General features: G+C 42.1%; 1 long non-coding RNA gene across 1 annotated transcript in view; it reads right to left on the reverse strand.

Annotated features, from left to right (window-relative positions):
• LOC109280349 (uncharacterized) overlaps positions 1–12,428 on the reverse strand; it is a 42,580-nt gene extending 30,152 nt beyond the window's left edge. Inside the window, exon 1 of the long non-coding RNA XR_009461736.1 lies at positions 12,351–12,428. This is a non-coding gene — a long non-coding RNA (uncharacterized LOC109280349). The remainder of the gene's footprint in view (positions 1–12,350) is intronic.
• Positions 12,429–13,580: the final 1,152 nt, after the last annotated feature.

Raw genomic sequence — 13,580 nt, forward strand, 5'->3', positions numbered from 1 at the left:
TTACGGGGAAGATAGGAAGAAAGCTTGCATCATACATCTGGATAATCTATGCTAATGAGGGATAGAACATTTAATAAAGATGTTGAAGTAGCAGAACAGGCTGGAGTATTATCTCTCTAAGATAATATGGTATTTTCTGAATGTGTAAGTGGTAATTGGAAATGATAGCTATCATTTGTGCCAGTCCAAATAGCAGTGCATTACACAATCAAAAACAAAAGTAACATTTGAATGGCTAAATCAAGTACATCAAGGTTTAATCTGAAAATTGTATTTACTTGTCAAATATAAACTGGGGAGAGAGAAGCTTTCTGTGATCCAGGAGCGCCACCTGCTGAATAAATGTCAGTGCATGATTCAGATTTTTTAAATAAGATGATATTACCAGCTCCCTCTTCTAAACTGTTCAGAACTAGAAGACTGATAAACTAAAACATTCCTTTATTACATGGAAACTACTCTCTTAATCTGTGCCAGGGGAATACATCTCTTTCAGAATCTCTAGCCAAAGAGCTTGAATCAGAAAGAAGCATATATACTCAATTTAAAGGAGAAATTAATCCTTGTAGAAAATGTACTCCCTTACTAGTACCACAGAACCATAACTGCAGTTAAACATTTGGTAAGAGCAGAAGTCAAAGTGATTTTTATATAGCATAGAACAGAATGGAATAGCAAAATGAATAAAGTAATAAAAATCTGCAATCTCTGAAGACAAGGCATATGTACCTTATAGGTGTGATAAAGTTTTGAGCTTCCTTACACACTTTATCCACATGACATTTCTTTATAAAGGAGTTTTACAAAAATAAATTTGCATTATTTCAGGGGAGCCATATTAAATTATTTTACAATCACTTGTACTTTTCTTTTCACTTTACTACCAGCATGTTCATCACAAAACCTAACCCCCAGAATCAAAAGAACAACTGTTAACATTTTGTTTATGTATTTTTGCAGCTGTAAATTCTGGTCATCAGAGTGCATTTGTCATTTGCCCCTCCCCCCATCCCCAACAATATCTATTTTAATACAGGCATTGATATGTGACAGGGAGTAATAGGGAACTGGGAATGTCCATTACTATGAATTATTAATATTGCAATAGCATCTTTGCTAGGTGCTATAGAGGTGAATGAAGCAACAGAATTCCTGCCCCAAAAGCCACACATCCAAGAACTCTAGAAAAGACATGAGAGTCAGCTACACAAACAGGGTTGGGATAGCACAAAGGACAGGTAATATAGTTATGACTTTTACAAAAAAGGTAAATCTTGGAGCTGGCTCTCCAGACCTGAATTTTGGAGAAAGTATTATTTGGAATCACATTATGTGGCCTGAGGTCTATTCCAAGACTCTGAATTTAAGAGAAATTCAAAATCTAAATCTGGATTTCACAGTTTCAATCCATCCACAAAAGAGGTATTGGTTCCAGATACATCTAATATATTTTGTACATTTGGTATGATATAAATCAACCCAGTAGCCCATTGTGGGCTAACCAAGACAATATTCAAAGATAGATACTGCTGGATAGGCATAGAATCTATCAGCAGACTACTAGCTATTTCTAATGTAAATGAACTGTGAGTGGGATGACACGCTGCTTCTTACTGGCCTGCTGAAAAACACTTCAGATTTAAAATTTAACTGGCTAAATTATCCCAGAGGATAATATGGAAAATGCACTTTCATCTGGAATAATTTTGACAAGTTTCCTATCTGCATCAAAACTATTCTTTCACTTCTGAGAGAGTCATGCATGTCAAATGTAAGCCCTAAGCCGGTGGTTTTCAACCTTTTTTTCATTTTCAGACTCCTAAAAACTTTTGAATGGAGGAGTAGACCTCTTTGGAGATTTCAAATCGAGTTGTGGACCTGTTCGAATTGTAAGTGTGGGTATTCGCACACTTTTGATTGATCATAGTCATCTTTCATGGACCCCTTAGACATAGTTTGCAAACTCCCAGGTGTCCACAGACCACAGATTCAAAACCACTGCCCTAAGCAATCACATATATCTGGTCATCTAACACCCCCAGGATCAGTAGCGAGCATTACCATAGAAAGTGAGTTCACCGCCCTATAACCTGCTACTGCTCAGGCTTGCTCAGTCTGACTTCCTCTATCTCCGCAGCCTTACCTAGCTTTGCTCTGTGCTAAAAAGATCCTGTGGCATTATGTAGATTCAGAAATTTACATGTTGCTAAAATGTAGTACAGATTTTGAATGGAATAGTGTTTCAGGGAACTTTTCATTATATCAGTTCTTTATACAAAACCAAGATAACAAGATATATGTAACAAAATACCATAAAAACTCACAGGCAGTATTTAAAAATCAGCTTAACTTGTGAGACAGAAGGTGGGAAAGTGTTGGAATAATATGAATTGGGGAAAAAACCCCTTATAAACAGAAAAAAAAAGAGGGGGGAAGGGAGAAGATCCTATTAAAGGAGTGAGGCGATGATAACAAGTGTCAAAGACTCAAGTTTCCTCTATAAATATAATACAGCTAAAGGAATCCGATATGATGAGAGAACTGTTAGAGATCACACAAAGAGAGAATATGATTCCATGCCCAATAGCATTTTGTGGAGATAATGGGTTTCTACACATGCGCAGGGAGCTGGCTCTGACGCGCTGGAAATCCAGTTCATTGGAGCAGACTTGATTAATCCAGTCCACTGGAGCATGGAAATAAATGCACTCCACCAGACTCTGTTGTCACATGTATTAGTATCCCTGGGCCAAAAAATGGCAATCAGGCACTTTGAATTAAGTTAGTTCAAAGTGCCCTACTGCCATTTTTTAGCATGGGGGATGCTGATTCATGTGATGCTTGGGCTTTTAATTAAAAGTCCTCACTAATTAAAGTGCCCCCCATGCCTCCCACACCACATGTAAAAATACCCCATGTTTCTTTCCCTGTGCACTTGTGTTTGGAAACATCGTGTTGTCTCATGCCCTGCAGATGTGGGTGAGTCCATTATTACACTCCATGAATTCACATTTTTTCAGAGGGTTGTTTTTCTTTTTTTTTTTTTTTTTTGGCTTGTTTTGTTTTAAAGTTTGTAATCTGCAAAAAGTAAAAGGATTCACTTTCCAGTGATAGCCCCGAAATGCTGTGTGATCTTCATTTCTTTCTGGGCCTCTATTTATTCTCCTAACCTTTATCTTTTTTTTATGTTGTGGGTGGAGCTGTGCAAATGATTGATTTTTCACTTTACATCCTGATCTAAAAAACTGAGGAGGGAGGAGAGGGGGGACAGCAGTGCAACCTGAACCTGAATTTGATTTGATTTTTCAGTTCCTCTCATCCACCCAAAAAAACCTGAAACATTTTGTTTAATCTAAGAGGTCCCATTTTTCCAAAAGGAAATGTTTTGTTTCAGGCTCTGAAAGAAGATCAAAGGAATTAAGGGCTAGATTCTCAAAACCATTAATAGTGCAACTGCCCTCCTATCCAGTAGCTAAATGGTTAAACCACACATTGAGGATGGGATGTCAGAGTTCAATTCCCACCTGTACATGATGCAATTTCAGTCCACATCTCATGGCTCCCAAGTAGACAGTCTAACCATCACACTACAGAAATCCCCACTTTCTTCCTTTATGACTATTTAATATTGTCTGCAAAGTAGAAAAATACTAACAGGGGATGCTGGGGAAGACACACCTCAGAATATAACCCTGTGATTAAGGTATTTTCCTAATAGGAAGACTGTCTTGGTTCAAATATCTTTGTCCATGATCAGGAACAGCATGCATGTAAAGCTAACCATTGCTGTAGGTCTCCATCAACCATTCCCATTTCAACTGTTTTCTACTTTGTATAAAACATATACTTAAATAATTATTGTCACACACAGTGAGAATGACTCTAAGCTGGGTGGTGAGGATATTCAGACAAAAGATAGGACAGCTGGCTCCAGATGTTGATCCAGTTAACATTTAACTGTTTATATGAAGTAGAGCAGCAGAAGAGCATCCCACTTTAGCATATTCCAAGGTGGCCAACATGCAACACGTATGCCGTAAGTGGCACAGACAACCTCTGTGTGGGGCACATGGCAGATCAGAGAACGTACAGGCAGCACAGAGGTAGATAGGGCAGAGGCGGGGAAAGACAGCAGCAGATCAGACAGGGAGCACAGGACAGGGAAGAAAAAGTAGAGCAGAAAATCAGAAGGAAACTGGAGTGGCACTCAGGGAGGGGTTTTGAGCTAATTTGTGACACACCTGCCAAAAATGTTGGCTCTCACTGGCATATCCTATCTACCCTAATCATTAGTTCACCCATCTGGGAACTGGGAAATATTGGTTAGAATCCCCTGAAGCAAAAAAGTAATTGAACCCATGTCTCTCATTATGGGTGAGTGCTTTAAAGTCCTGTGCTATTGGATAAAATAAGTGGTGGGGTCATTACTCAAATCCTAACATATTTTCTATCCAAAAAAAACCTGGCAAATTCAACCCACATTTGCTAATAGTTTCAGGAAGGTCAAAAGTGGCAAATTTGGCAAATAAATTTATCCTACTGCTAACTAAAAGCTCTTTGGAGCATGAGTTCTCTTTACTAAGCATGCAGTACACCAAGGCCCTGATCTTAGAGCTTGTAGGAAAGACAAATCATTATAATATTATTTAATAATAAGCAGGTCCATCTATTTGCTAAGGAACATTCCTACTTATTAATGAATGGTCAAATGAGTTTCTTGCCATAGTTGCACTAAAAAAAACCTAATAGCTATTATGCTGGGTCTAATCCTGGCCCAACTGAAGTTAGTTTAGCATTTAGCCATTACAAAACAAATCCAAGACAAGCTTTTATTTAATAAAGGTGCAATTCATACTACCTCCCTGTTTAAAGATTTGAGCACATAGGCCACATCCAGATGAGCACAGCCATCTGTGGTGACACACACTGTGTGCATTCAGGCGTTCTCCGTGCTGTTACCTTGCAACATGGAGGGCTTTTTTGACCCTGGGAGATGCTGGGGTCAAAAAAACCTGCACAGAAAAGAAGCGGAGCAGTGCGTATAGCAGGTTCCCAGCTGCAGATGCACCATGGCTGAAGCTTCTCAAGCCCCCAGAACCCGAGGTAAGGCTGCTGGGGCCAGTATAGTTGCTGGTCCCAGCCTCTCCTACCCCACTGGGGTAACCTGCCATGTGCCAGAGCATGTGTGGCACAGGCATTCTCTGGGGACAAGCAGAAGTGGCACAAGGTGAAGCAAACATCTGTGCTCATGTGGATGCAGCCACAGGGAATGAACATCCAGTAAAAAAGTTCTTAGTCTTTAAAAATAAGTGGAAAAACGTAATGGAAGTTCTTAGGGTTTTTGGTTGTAGCTGTGTTGGTCTAAGGCATAGGCAGGCAAGATTCTTCAAGTAGATATCACATCTACTCAATAAAATATATCACATCTATTCAAAGAACCTTGCCATGGAAGTTCTTAGGCTTTGAGACTAAGTGAAGAAGTACTAGAGGACAAGCATTTAGCTCAGGAGTCAAGAATAACAGGACTTGACTAAAAGGTCTTACCAACAGTCCTGAAAAGTCATGGCTTTTTATTCTCTCTCTCTCTTTCTCTCTCTCAAAAAATAAACCCCAACCCCTCCCAAGCTGTAGTTTGAAACACTGCATTTCCCAACCCATACCATTGTGGAAATTCTTCCTTCAAGGTTTCCCTGTGTTAAAGACAGCAAATGACTATAGACAAGCAACAGGTAGCAAGAACAACAGTCTGATTGTAGATCTGTGTACACTCCCCATCTCCAGCTAGTTACAAACCCTTCCTAGGACTAGAACTTTGCTGAAGTCTGTCTAAGGAAACTTGGCTAGATGCAAATAAATATTTAACTCCTTTGTTGCTTCTATACTGAATATGCAGCAACAGTATTTACTACTGATTCAAATGAATGGATTGGCCATACTGGACACATCTGCACAGGTGCTTTAATGTACAGTAGACTATTTTACTGTACGTGAAAGCATCACATAAAAAAACATGATATTATGCTAATACACAGCAACCTAGTGTACTGCTCATTAAGCATCACTCAAAAAGCATGCAAATGCACATTAATTTAGTACCTTACATTGGGAGGTATTTATACACACACATTTGTCTGCTCTGACAAGCCAGAGATCCAGTGTGTCAGAGCAGATTCAATTAATCAAGTCTGCTCCACATGGGAGGTGACACGCCGGCGCAGCAGCTCATGCATTTGTATAAATAGTGAAATGTGCGTCAGCACTGAGAATATGCCAGCAACGTGCTTTTGAACTAAAAAAGCTTCAATGTGTTTTATTTCAAAGCACACCACTGTAGCACAAGCATGTGTACAAATGCCTGAAAGTACTAATTTTAATGTGCCTTAGAAAAGACACATTAATACACATGTAGATGTGCCGACTAAATACACAAGCTAAACAAAGTAGTTTTCAGGCATGTATGATATTTCATTCAGAATTGTTTTATGCATGCCTCCAGTTCATACTAAAACCCCAGATTTTTCCAGTTCTTTTTATTTGTGGCATGCTTAATGTCCAATCCCCCTTCAACCTCAAGTCTGCCATCATAGTTAACTTGAGCTTGGGGCTTTTGTTGCAGTGGGGTTCTTTTTCCCAGTCAGAGGAATGCTTACAGGTTTTTACATACAACATTATTACTGTCCTACCCCAGTGTGCTCCGACATGCAAGGGCCACATTCTGGCCTCAGGGGCTCAGCAGATGCTTTAAAATACTTAAACTATTAAAACTTATAATGTATGATTAAAAATAAGGATCCTTCAAATCATTAAAGACTCAGCAGAATTTGCCAACTATTTTCCACTTTGTGTGTCCCATTCTGTATGTGTGTTAGAAATGTTTCCTAATCTATGCAATTATTTCTCATAAAATCAGTTGCATGGTATGCAAGGCCAATAATGTTCCAAAGAAGTTAATAAATAAAGATATAACATTCTAGAAGTCTCCACTGGTTTACAGCGTTCATAAATTATGGTTGCCCTGCGAGTTTCAGTCTTATGGCACCCCACACACACCCATTTTTTTTTTTATTTTGTCAGCCATACCACAGAAGACCTCTGCTTCTTTGTGTGTTCTTGCAGAAGGCTTGATTGTCTTTTCAACTACATTTTAAGCTTTATCTAATTTTCTGGATTTTCTTACTGGAATGAAAAAGCTGATATTTCTGGGGATTTATCTAGCATAAAATTTGTCTCCTGAGAACAAAACAGGAAGGTCAATACAATGTTCTAAGGGGAAGCTGGAGTTTGCATTATTCTCTCAAGCAATATTGAAAACACTCTAAAGTGCATCTTAGAGTATTGTTAAACATTTAATTTTAGGTGGCTTCTTGAACTCTTGGTTGCTCCACACATTAACACCTGAAACTAATTTTAAGTACACATTAGGGGGTTAAAATTATACCACTCCAGGGCAGGTTTATCTCTATTCCATGTTACACAGATCGTGTTCCATTAATGTGTTCCTTCATGTTCCTGCCCCCCAAACCTCCAAATCGCTCACATACCCTGACCTAAAGCAGGGATAGGGATAGAAGCCCATCCTGGCTCACCAGCCCTGTAGTAGCAATTCACAGCTGTCAGCAGCAGCAGTCTCTCACAGTCAAAGATGATCCAGATACTGTTAGTAATGACAAGATCATGATCTGCACATTTACTGAGTAAAAGGATACCATTGGAATTGGCCTTTCCTACTCCTTCCTTCCCACTGGTGCCCCTCCACATGTTAAAGTCTCAGCCATCTCTCGCATTGAAGTTTTAAGGAGGGAGATCTTGTCCTCTTTTGGGATGATAGTCAAGATTTCATCAAGGTCAGCATAAAACTGTTCTTTCTATTCTTCCTTGACATTGAGTGTTGAGTTATATGCATTGATGATGGTAGCAAACAAATTGTTGGTCAGTTGGAAGCAGAGAGTCATGAGGTGCTTGTTAATGCCAACATGGAATTTGATCATCTGGCTGACAAGCTGATTCTTAATGGTGAAACCAACACCGTGTATTTGCCTGTCATTTGCAGGTTTCCCTTTATAGAAAAATGTATAGCCACCCCTATCCTCTTTCAGATGGCCTTTCTCTGCACATCTGGTCTCACTGAGAGCAGTGATATTGATGGTATATCACGACAGTTCTTGGGCGGCAATAGCTGTTCTACGTTCAGGTCACTGTTCAGGTCATCTACTAAGGTTCATACATTCCAGGATGCAAAGGATATTTGAGTGACCCTGCAGGAAATAGCTATCCAGTTGGGTAAAGTAAGGTGGAACAACCTATGTTTGGGACACCTTTTCTAGCTCCCTCCCCATGCCGGGTGAGCAAAAGGGATCCTAAAAAGGACTCCTCAGTCACAATTGCAGCTGTTGAATCACTGTCCAATCTCAACTGTGTGTGGATCCATGTCTAGGGACTCCCAGTGATCACTTCATCTATCCCCATTGCCACAGGAATTTGTATTGTTATTAGTAGGTATTGGTTATTGTAGTAGACATTGGACCAGTGGGAGAAGCCTGAACTTGACTTGTTTTATGTGAGGAGGCCCTTACATATCAGCTGCATGGATCTTGTCAGAGGAGAAACCTGTGTCCAGTGGCAAGGAGATCCAAGACAACTGGGGTTACTCTTCCACTTCAGCCTTCATCTGCCTTCACATCCATTGAGACATATGCCTTCTGTATCTGTCTGCTCCACCACTGAGTTCTCTGTGTTGTGTTGGATTGCTCTTCATGTAATACCTCATCTTTGACCTTACCACAACAGGTAGCCCTACCAGGAGTACAACACTCCTGGTGGTGTTGTTCTTAGGGTCATCATTACACACAAGCCTCTCCACCCTGTCAAGGTGGCAGTCCATAGGGAGGACTCATAGCTGTAGCTCCTAGGCAGGCCCTTGCTTGCTAGCTTTCTAGTGGAAAGTCACAGCTGTGTAGGCGGGGGACAGTCGGAGAAAGGTTTTAGCCTTAACATGTGACTGTTCCAAACTTGAGCTAGCACTGATCAACATTTGGGAAGCTCAAAGGACAACATGTAAGAAGGCCCTTACTAACTCTTACACTTGAGAAGCTCAGAAAGGAGACATGTCTTAAATAGGTGCAGTGACAGAACTTGGTTATTTGACTCCTAACCCAGAGCCCTGTCAATTAGGATCATGTGACCTCCCTTTACAGTTATGGTTACAAAAAGGTTTGGAATTCTAGAGAATAGAATGAAGATAATGGAAGAATTAATTATTTAATTAATTATTTAATTAATTAGCACATTGGATTTTTTTTTTTCTTATCATCTCTCCTGCTATGGAATTTTAAAAAAGGAACACTTGAGTTGTATCCTCATTGGCACATACATTTTATTATTTATTGTCTGCATTAAGGGCTCTAATTTGGAGTCCAGTTTGGTCACATAAAACAGTTGTACTTTAGAAAGGCAGTTTATTAGCTGTAGAATTCCCCACCAACTTTCATTCTCAAGTTTACATAGATTTTAGCATTAAGGACTAAAGTAAAACACATTCTTAGTAAATAAACTAAAGATGTGAATGGAGGTAGAGGTGGGAATAGGCAAATGTTTTTGGTTTCTAGATCAACCTTCCTCATTCACTTCTGCTCAGTAACCTTTAGCACCATTTTATATGACTGCATTTTCTTTTCAGGCCTAATAAACCATTCTGTTGATACCTTGCTTTCTGTCATAAAGCAATGGGATTCAATACATTGCCTGAGCTTTCCTAATAGGGAAAGAGTGACTTAGTGGGGCTGGCTCACCCCATTTTGAAGTTTTCTTTCAAGGTAGGAAAATCAAATAGAAAGACTGAAAAATCATAAAGGTCAAAGGGACTATTCTAGTCAAGGGAAAGGAACAGAAAATGGCAACTAGTGTTCAGATGAGGTAAAAGAGAAAACAGAGGGACACACATGTTTATAAAATCTCACCCCTAAATAGCCTACGGCGTCTCTGATGCTTCAAACAATTATATTGCAAGTCTGAATCATTATCTAGATGTCAGTTGTCAACAATCTCTTCTCCCCATCTAGAGAGAAGTCTGGAGTCATTTAGGGGGAACATGCATATTTTTTTACAAAGGCAAGAGATATTTTTATGGTTTTTGACCTTTAGTAAAAAGTTTGTGTGCTAGAATGCCAGTGTTAGATAGCTGCTGAAAAGTACTTACCTTTTAATTTTATGAATATATGTAATTGTCTCTCTTTAACAGAGATTGCTGATGGCAGAGAATTAGGCCAAAAATGTGAAGTGCAGTAAGGAAATGAAGGCTACGTCTATACTACTTCCTGCATAAGTGCAGGACAACCACTGGGAAATAAGCTCAAGGATAAATAATATGCCTGTTCTACATGCACTCAAGCTTGTGAATTAGGCAGTATACTTGGCCCTGAAAGAGCCCTAAACCCATGCTACAACACCATGCTCAGGCCCCCCATACACAGAGCTTGGAAAGTAATGTTCAGGGCTCCTCAGATCTTCCCTGAGCCATCTACACTGCTTTATTCACAGGCTTGGGCTCAGGTGGGACTTATTTCTTAGCAGCAGTCTTAGGTTTACACTGGAAGATGTATAGATATTGGTATGTGACTTTGATTCTTAAGAGACCCTAGCAGGAATGTCCCTGTTTCTGTGGCTTTAAGACTTTTGTTGAGCAGGTGCTTGACTACAGTAGGGCTCTATATGATCACAGAGGTCTGCCCAAGGAGATGCCTTGCAAAATTAGGGCCTATGATGATATTATCAAATTTACTCTGACTTTTTAGAAAAATGAAGGTGGAATTGTCTTCTGGGGTTTAGGTTGTAGCCGTGTTGGTCTAAGGATATAGGCAGACAAGGTTCCTTGGGTGAATTTGATATCTTTTATTAGACCAACCCAAATGGTTGGAGAATAGTTATTAAGCAAGCTTTCGGGTTCAAAAACCCTTCGTCAGGCTAAGGAAGCTGCAGCAGTTGGTGTGTGCTCTTCCTGGATGGAATGAAAAGTAAACAAGCCAGGGGCTGGGCTGGGCTGGGCTGGGGAGTCAGTTGCCAGGCAGATTGTAATGTATCAAAAATCCAATGTCTATGTTTAGTCCCTGATCTCTAGTATCCAGCAGGTTGATGAAATGGAGCTCATAGGCTCGTCTCTGGGATGTGTTGTGTAAATTTCCCTTGAGGATCAGGACTGAGAGATTGGAGAGAGAGTGGCCCTCCTAGATTCATAGATTCATAGATGTTAGGGTCAGAAGGGACCTCAATAGATCATCAAGTCCGACCCCCTGCATAAGCAGGAAAGAGTGCTGGGTCTAAATGACCCCAGCTAGATACTTGTCTAACCTCCTTTTGAAGACCCCCAGGGTAGGGGAGAGCACCACCTCCCTTGGGAGCCCGTTCCAGACCTTGGCCACTCGAACTGTGAAGAAGTTCTTCCTAATGTCCAGTCTAAATCTGCTCTCTGCTAGCTTGTGGCCATTGTTTCTTGTAACCCCCGGGGGCGCCTTGGTGAATAAATCCTCACCAATTCCCTTCTGTGCCCCCGTGATGAACTTATAGGCAGCCACAAGGTCGCCTCTCAACCTTCTCTTGCGGAGGCTGAAAAGGTCCAGTTTCTCTAGTCTCTCCTCGTAGGGCTTGGTCTGCAGGCCCTTGACCATACGAGTTGCCCTTCGCTGTACCCTCTCCAGGTTATCCGCATCCTTCTTGAAGTGCGGCGCCCAGAATTGCACGCAGTACTCCAACTGCGGTCTGACCAATGCCCTATAGAGGGGAAGTATCACCTCCCTGGACCTATTTGTCATGCATCTGCTGATGCACGATAAAGTGCCATTGGCTTTTCTGATGGCTTCGTCACACTGCCGGCTCATGTTCATCTTGGAGTCCACTAGGACTCCAAGATCCCTTTCCACCTCCGTGCCACCCAGCAGGTCATTCCCTAGGCTGTAGGTGTGCTGGACATTTTTCCTCCCTAGGTGCAGCACTTTGCATTTCTCCTTGTTGAACTGCATCCTGTTGTTTTCTGCCCACTTGTCCAGCCTATCCAGGTCTGCTTGCAGCTGTTCCCTGCCCTCTGGCGTGTCCACTTCTCCCCATAGCTTTGTGTCATCTGCAAACTTGGACAGAGTACATTTCACTCCCACGTCCAAGTCGCTGATGAAGACATTAAAGAGTATCGGTCCAAGGACCGAACCCTGCGGGACCCCACTACCCACACCCTTCCAGGTTGAGACCGACCCATCTACCACGACTCTTTGGGTGCGACCCTCTAGCCAATTCGCCACCCACCGGACTGTGCAGTCATCCACATCACAGCCTCTTAATTTGTTCACCAGTATGGGGTGGGATACCGTATCGAAGGCCTTCCTGAAGTCCAGGTATACGACATCCACCCCTCCTCCTGTGTCCAGGCGTTTCGTAACCTGGTCATAGAAAGAGACTAGGTTGGTCAGGCACGATCTGCCCGCCACAAACCCATGCTGGTTTCCCCTCAGCATAATTTGCCCTGCCGGGCTCTCACAAATGTGAGCCTTGATAATTTTTTCAAATACTTTACCAAGGATGGAGGTGAGACTGACTGGCCTATAGTTGCCCGGGTCCTCCTTCCTCCCCTTTTTGAAAATGGGGACCACGTTAGCCCTTTTCCAGTCCTCCGGGACTTGGCCCGTGCGCCACGAGCATTCGAATATTCCCGCCAGTGGCTCTGCAATGACGTCGGCCAGTGCCTTCAGCACCCTCGGATGGAGCCCATCCGGGCCTGCCGACTTAAAGGCATCCAGTTCTTCCAAATGACTCTGCACTACCTCAGGATCTACGCATGGAAGTCTGTCGCCTTGCTGCTGCCTCTCTACAACCCCAGTGAGAGACTTGTCGTGCCCCTCGCTTAGGAACACTGAGGCAAAGAACTCGTTGAGGAGTTCAGCCTTGTCCCCCCTATCTGTCACCAATTGCTTCTGCCCATTTAGCAGGGGTCCTATTCCTCCCTGGGCCTTCCTTTTACTCCCAATATATCTAAAAAACAATTTCTTGTTGTCCTTTACTTGGGTTGCCATCCTCAGCTCCATGGTAGCTTTGGCCCGCCTAACTGCCTCCCTACAAGCACGAGCAGAGGAGGTATATTCATCTTTAGTGATCTCACCCTTTTTCCACTTTTTATGTGCTCCCCTTTTGGCCCTTAGGCTGCCCTGGATTTCTCTGGTCAGCCATGGAAGCCTCCTGGCCCCTTTCCCTCTTTTGCCTCGCTCGGGGATCGTCTTGCTTTGTGCCCAAAGGATCGTTTCCTTTAGGCACAGCCACCCTTCTTGGGCACCCATCCCATCAAAACTCCTACTCTGCAGTGCTTCCTTGACTAATCGCCTGAGTGCAATGAGATCAGCTTTCCTAAAGTCTAGCACTTTCACCCTACTAGTTACCTTACCCACTCGCCGTCTTATGTTGAATTCTATCATAAGGTGATCACTGTCTCCCAGATAGCTACCGATTTGGAGGTCCCCTATCATGTCATCTCCCGTTGCCAATACCAGATCCAGTATGGCATTCCCCCTAGTGGGACCATACACCTCCTGTGTCAGGTGGAGGTC

The sequence above is a fragment of the Alligator mississippiensis genome, chromosome 1 (genome assembly GCF_030867095.1).
Source record: "Alligator mississippiensis isolate rAllMis1 chromosome 1, rAllMis1, whole genome shotgun sequence".
Taxonomy (NCBI): Eukaryota; Metazoa; Chordata; order Crocodylia; family Alligatoridae; genus Alligator; species Alligator mississippiensis.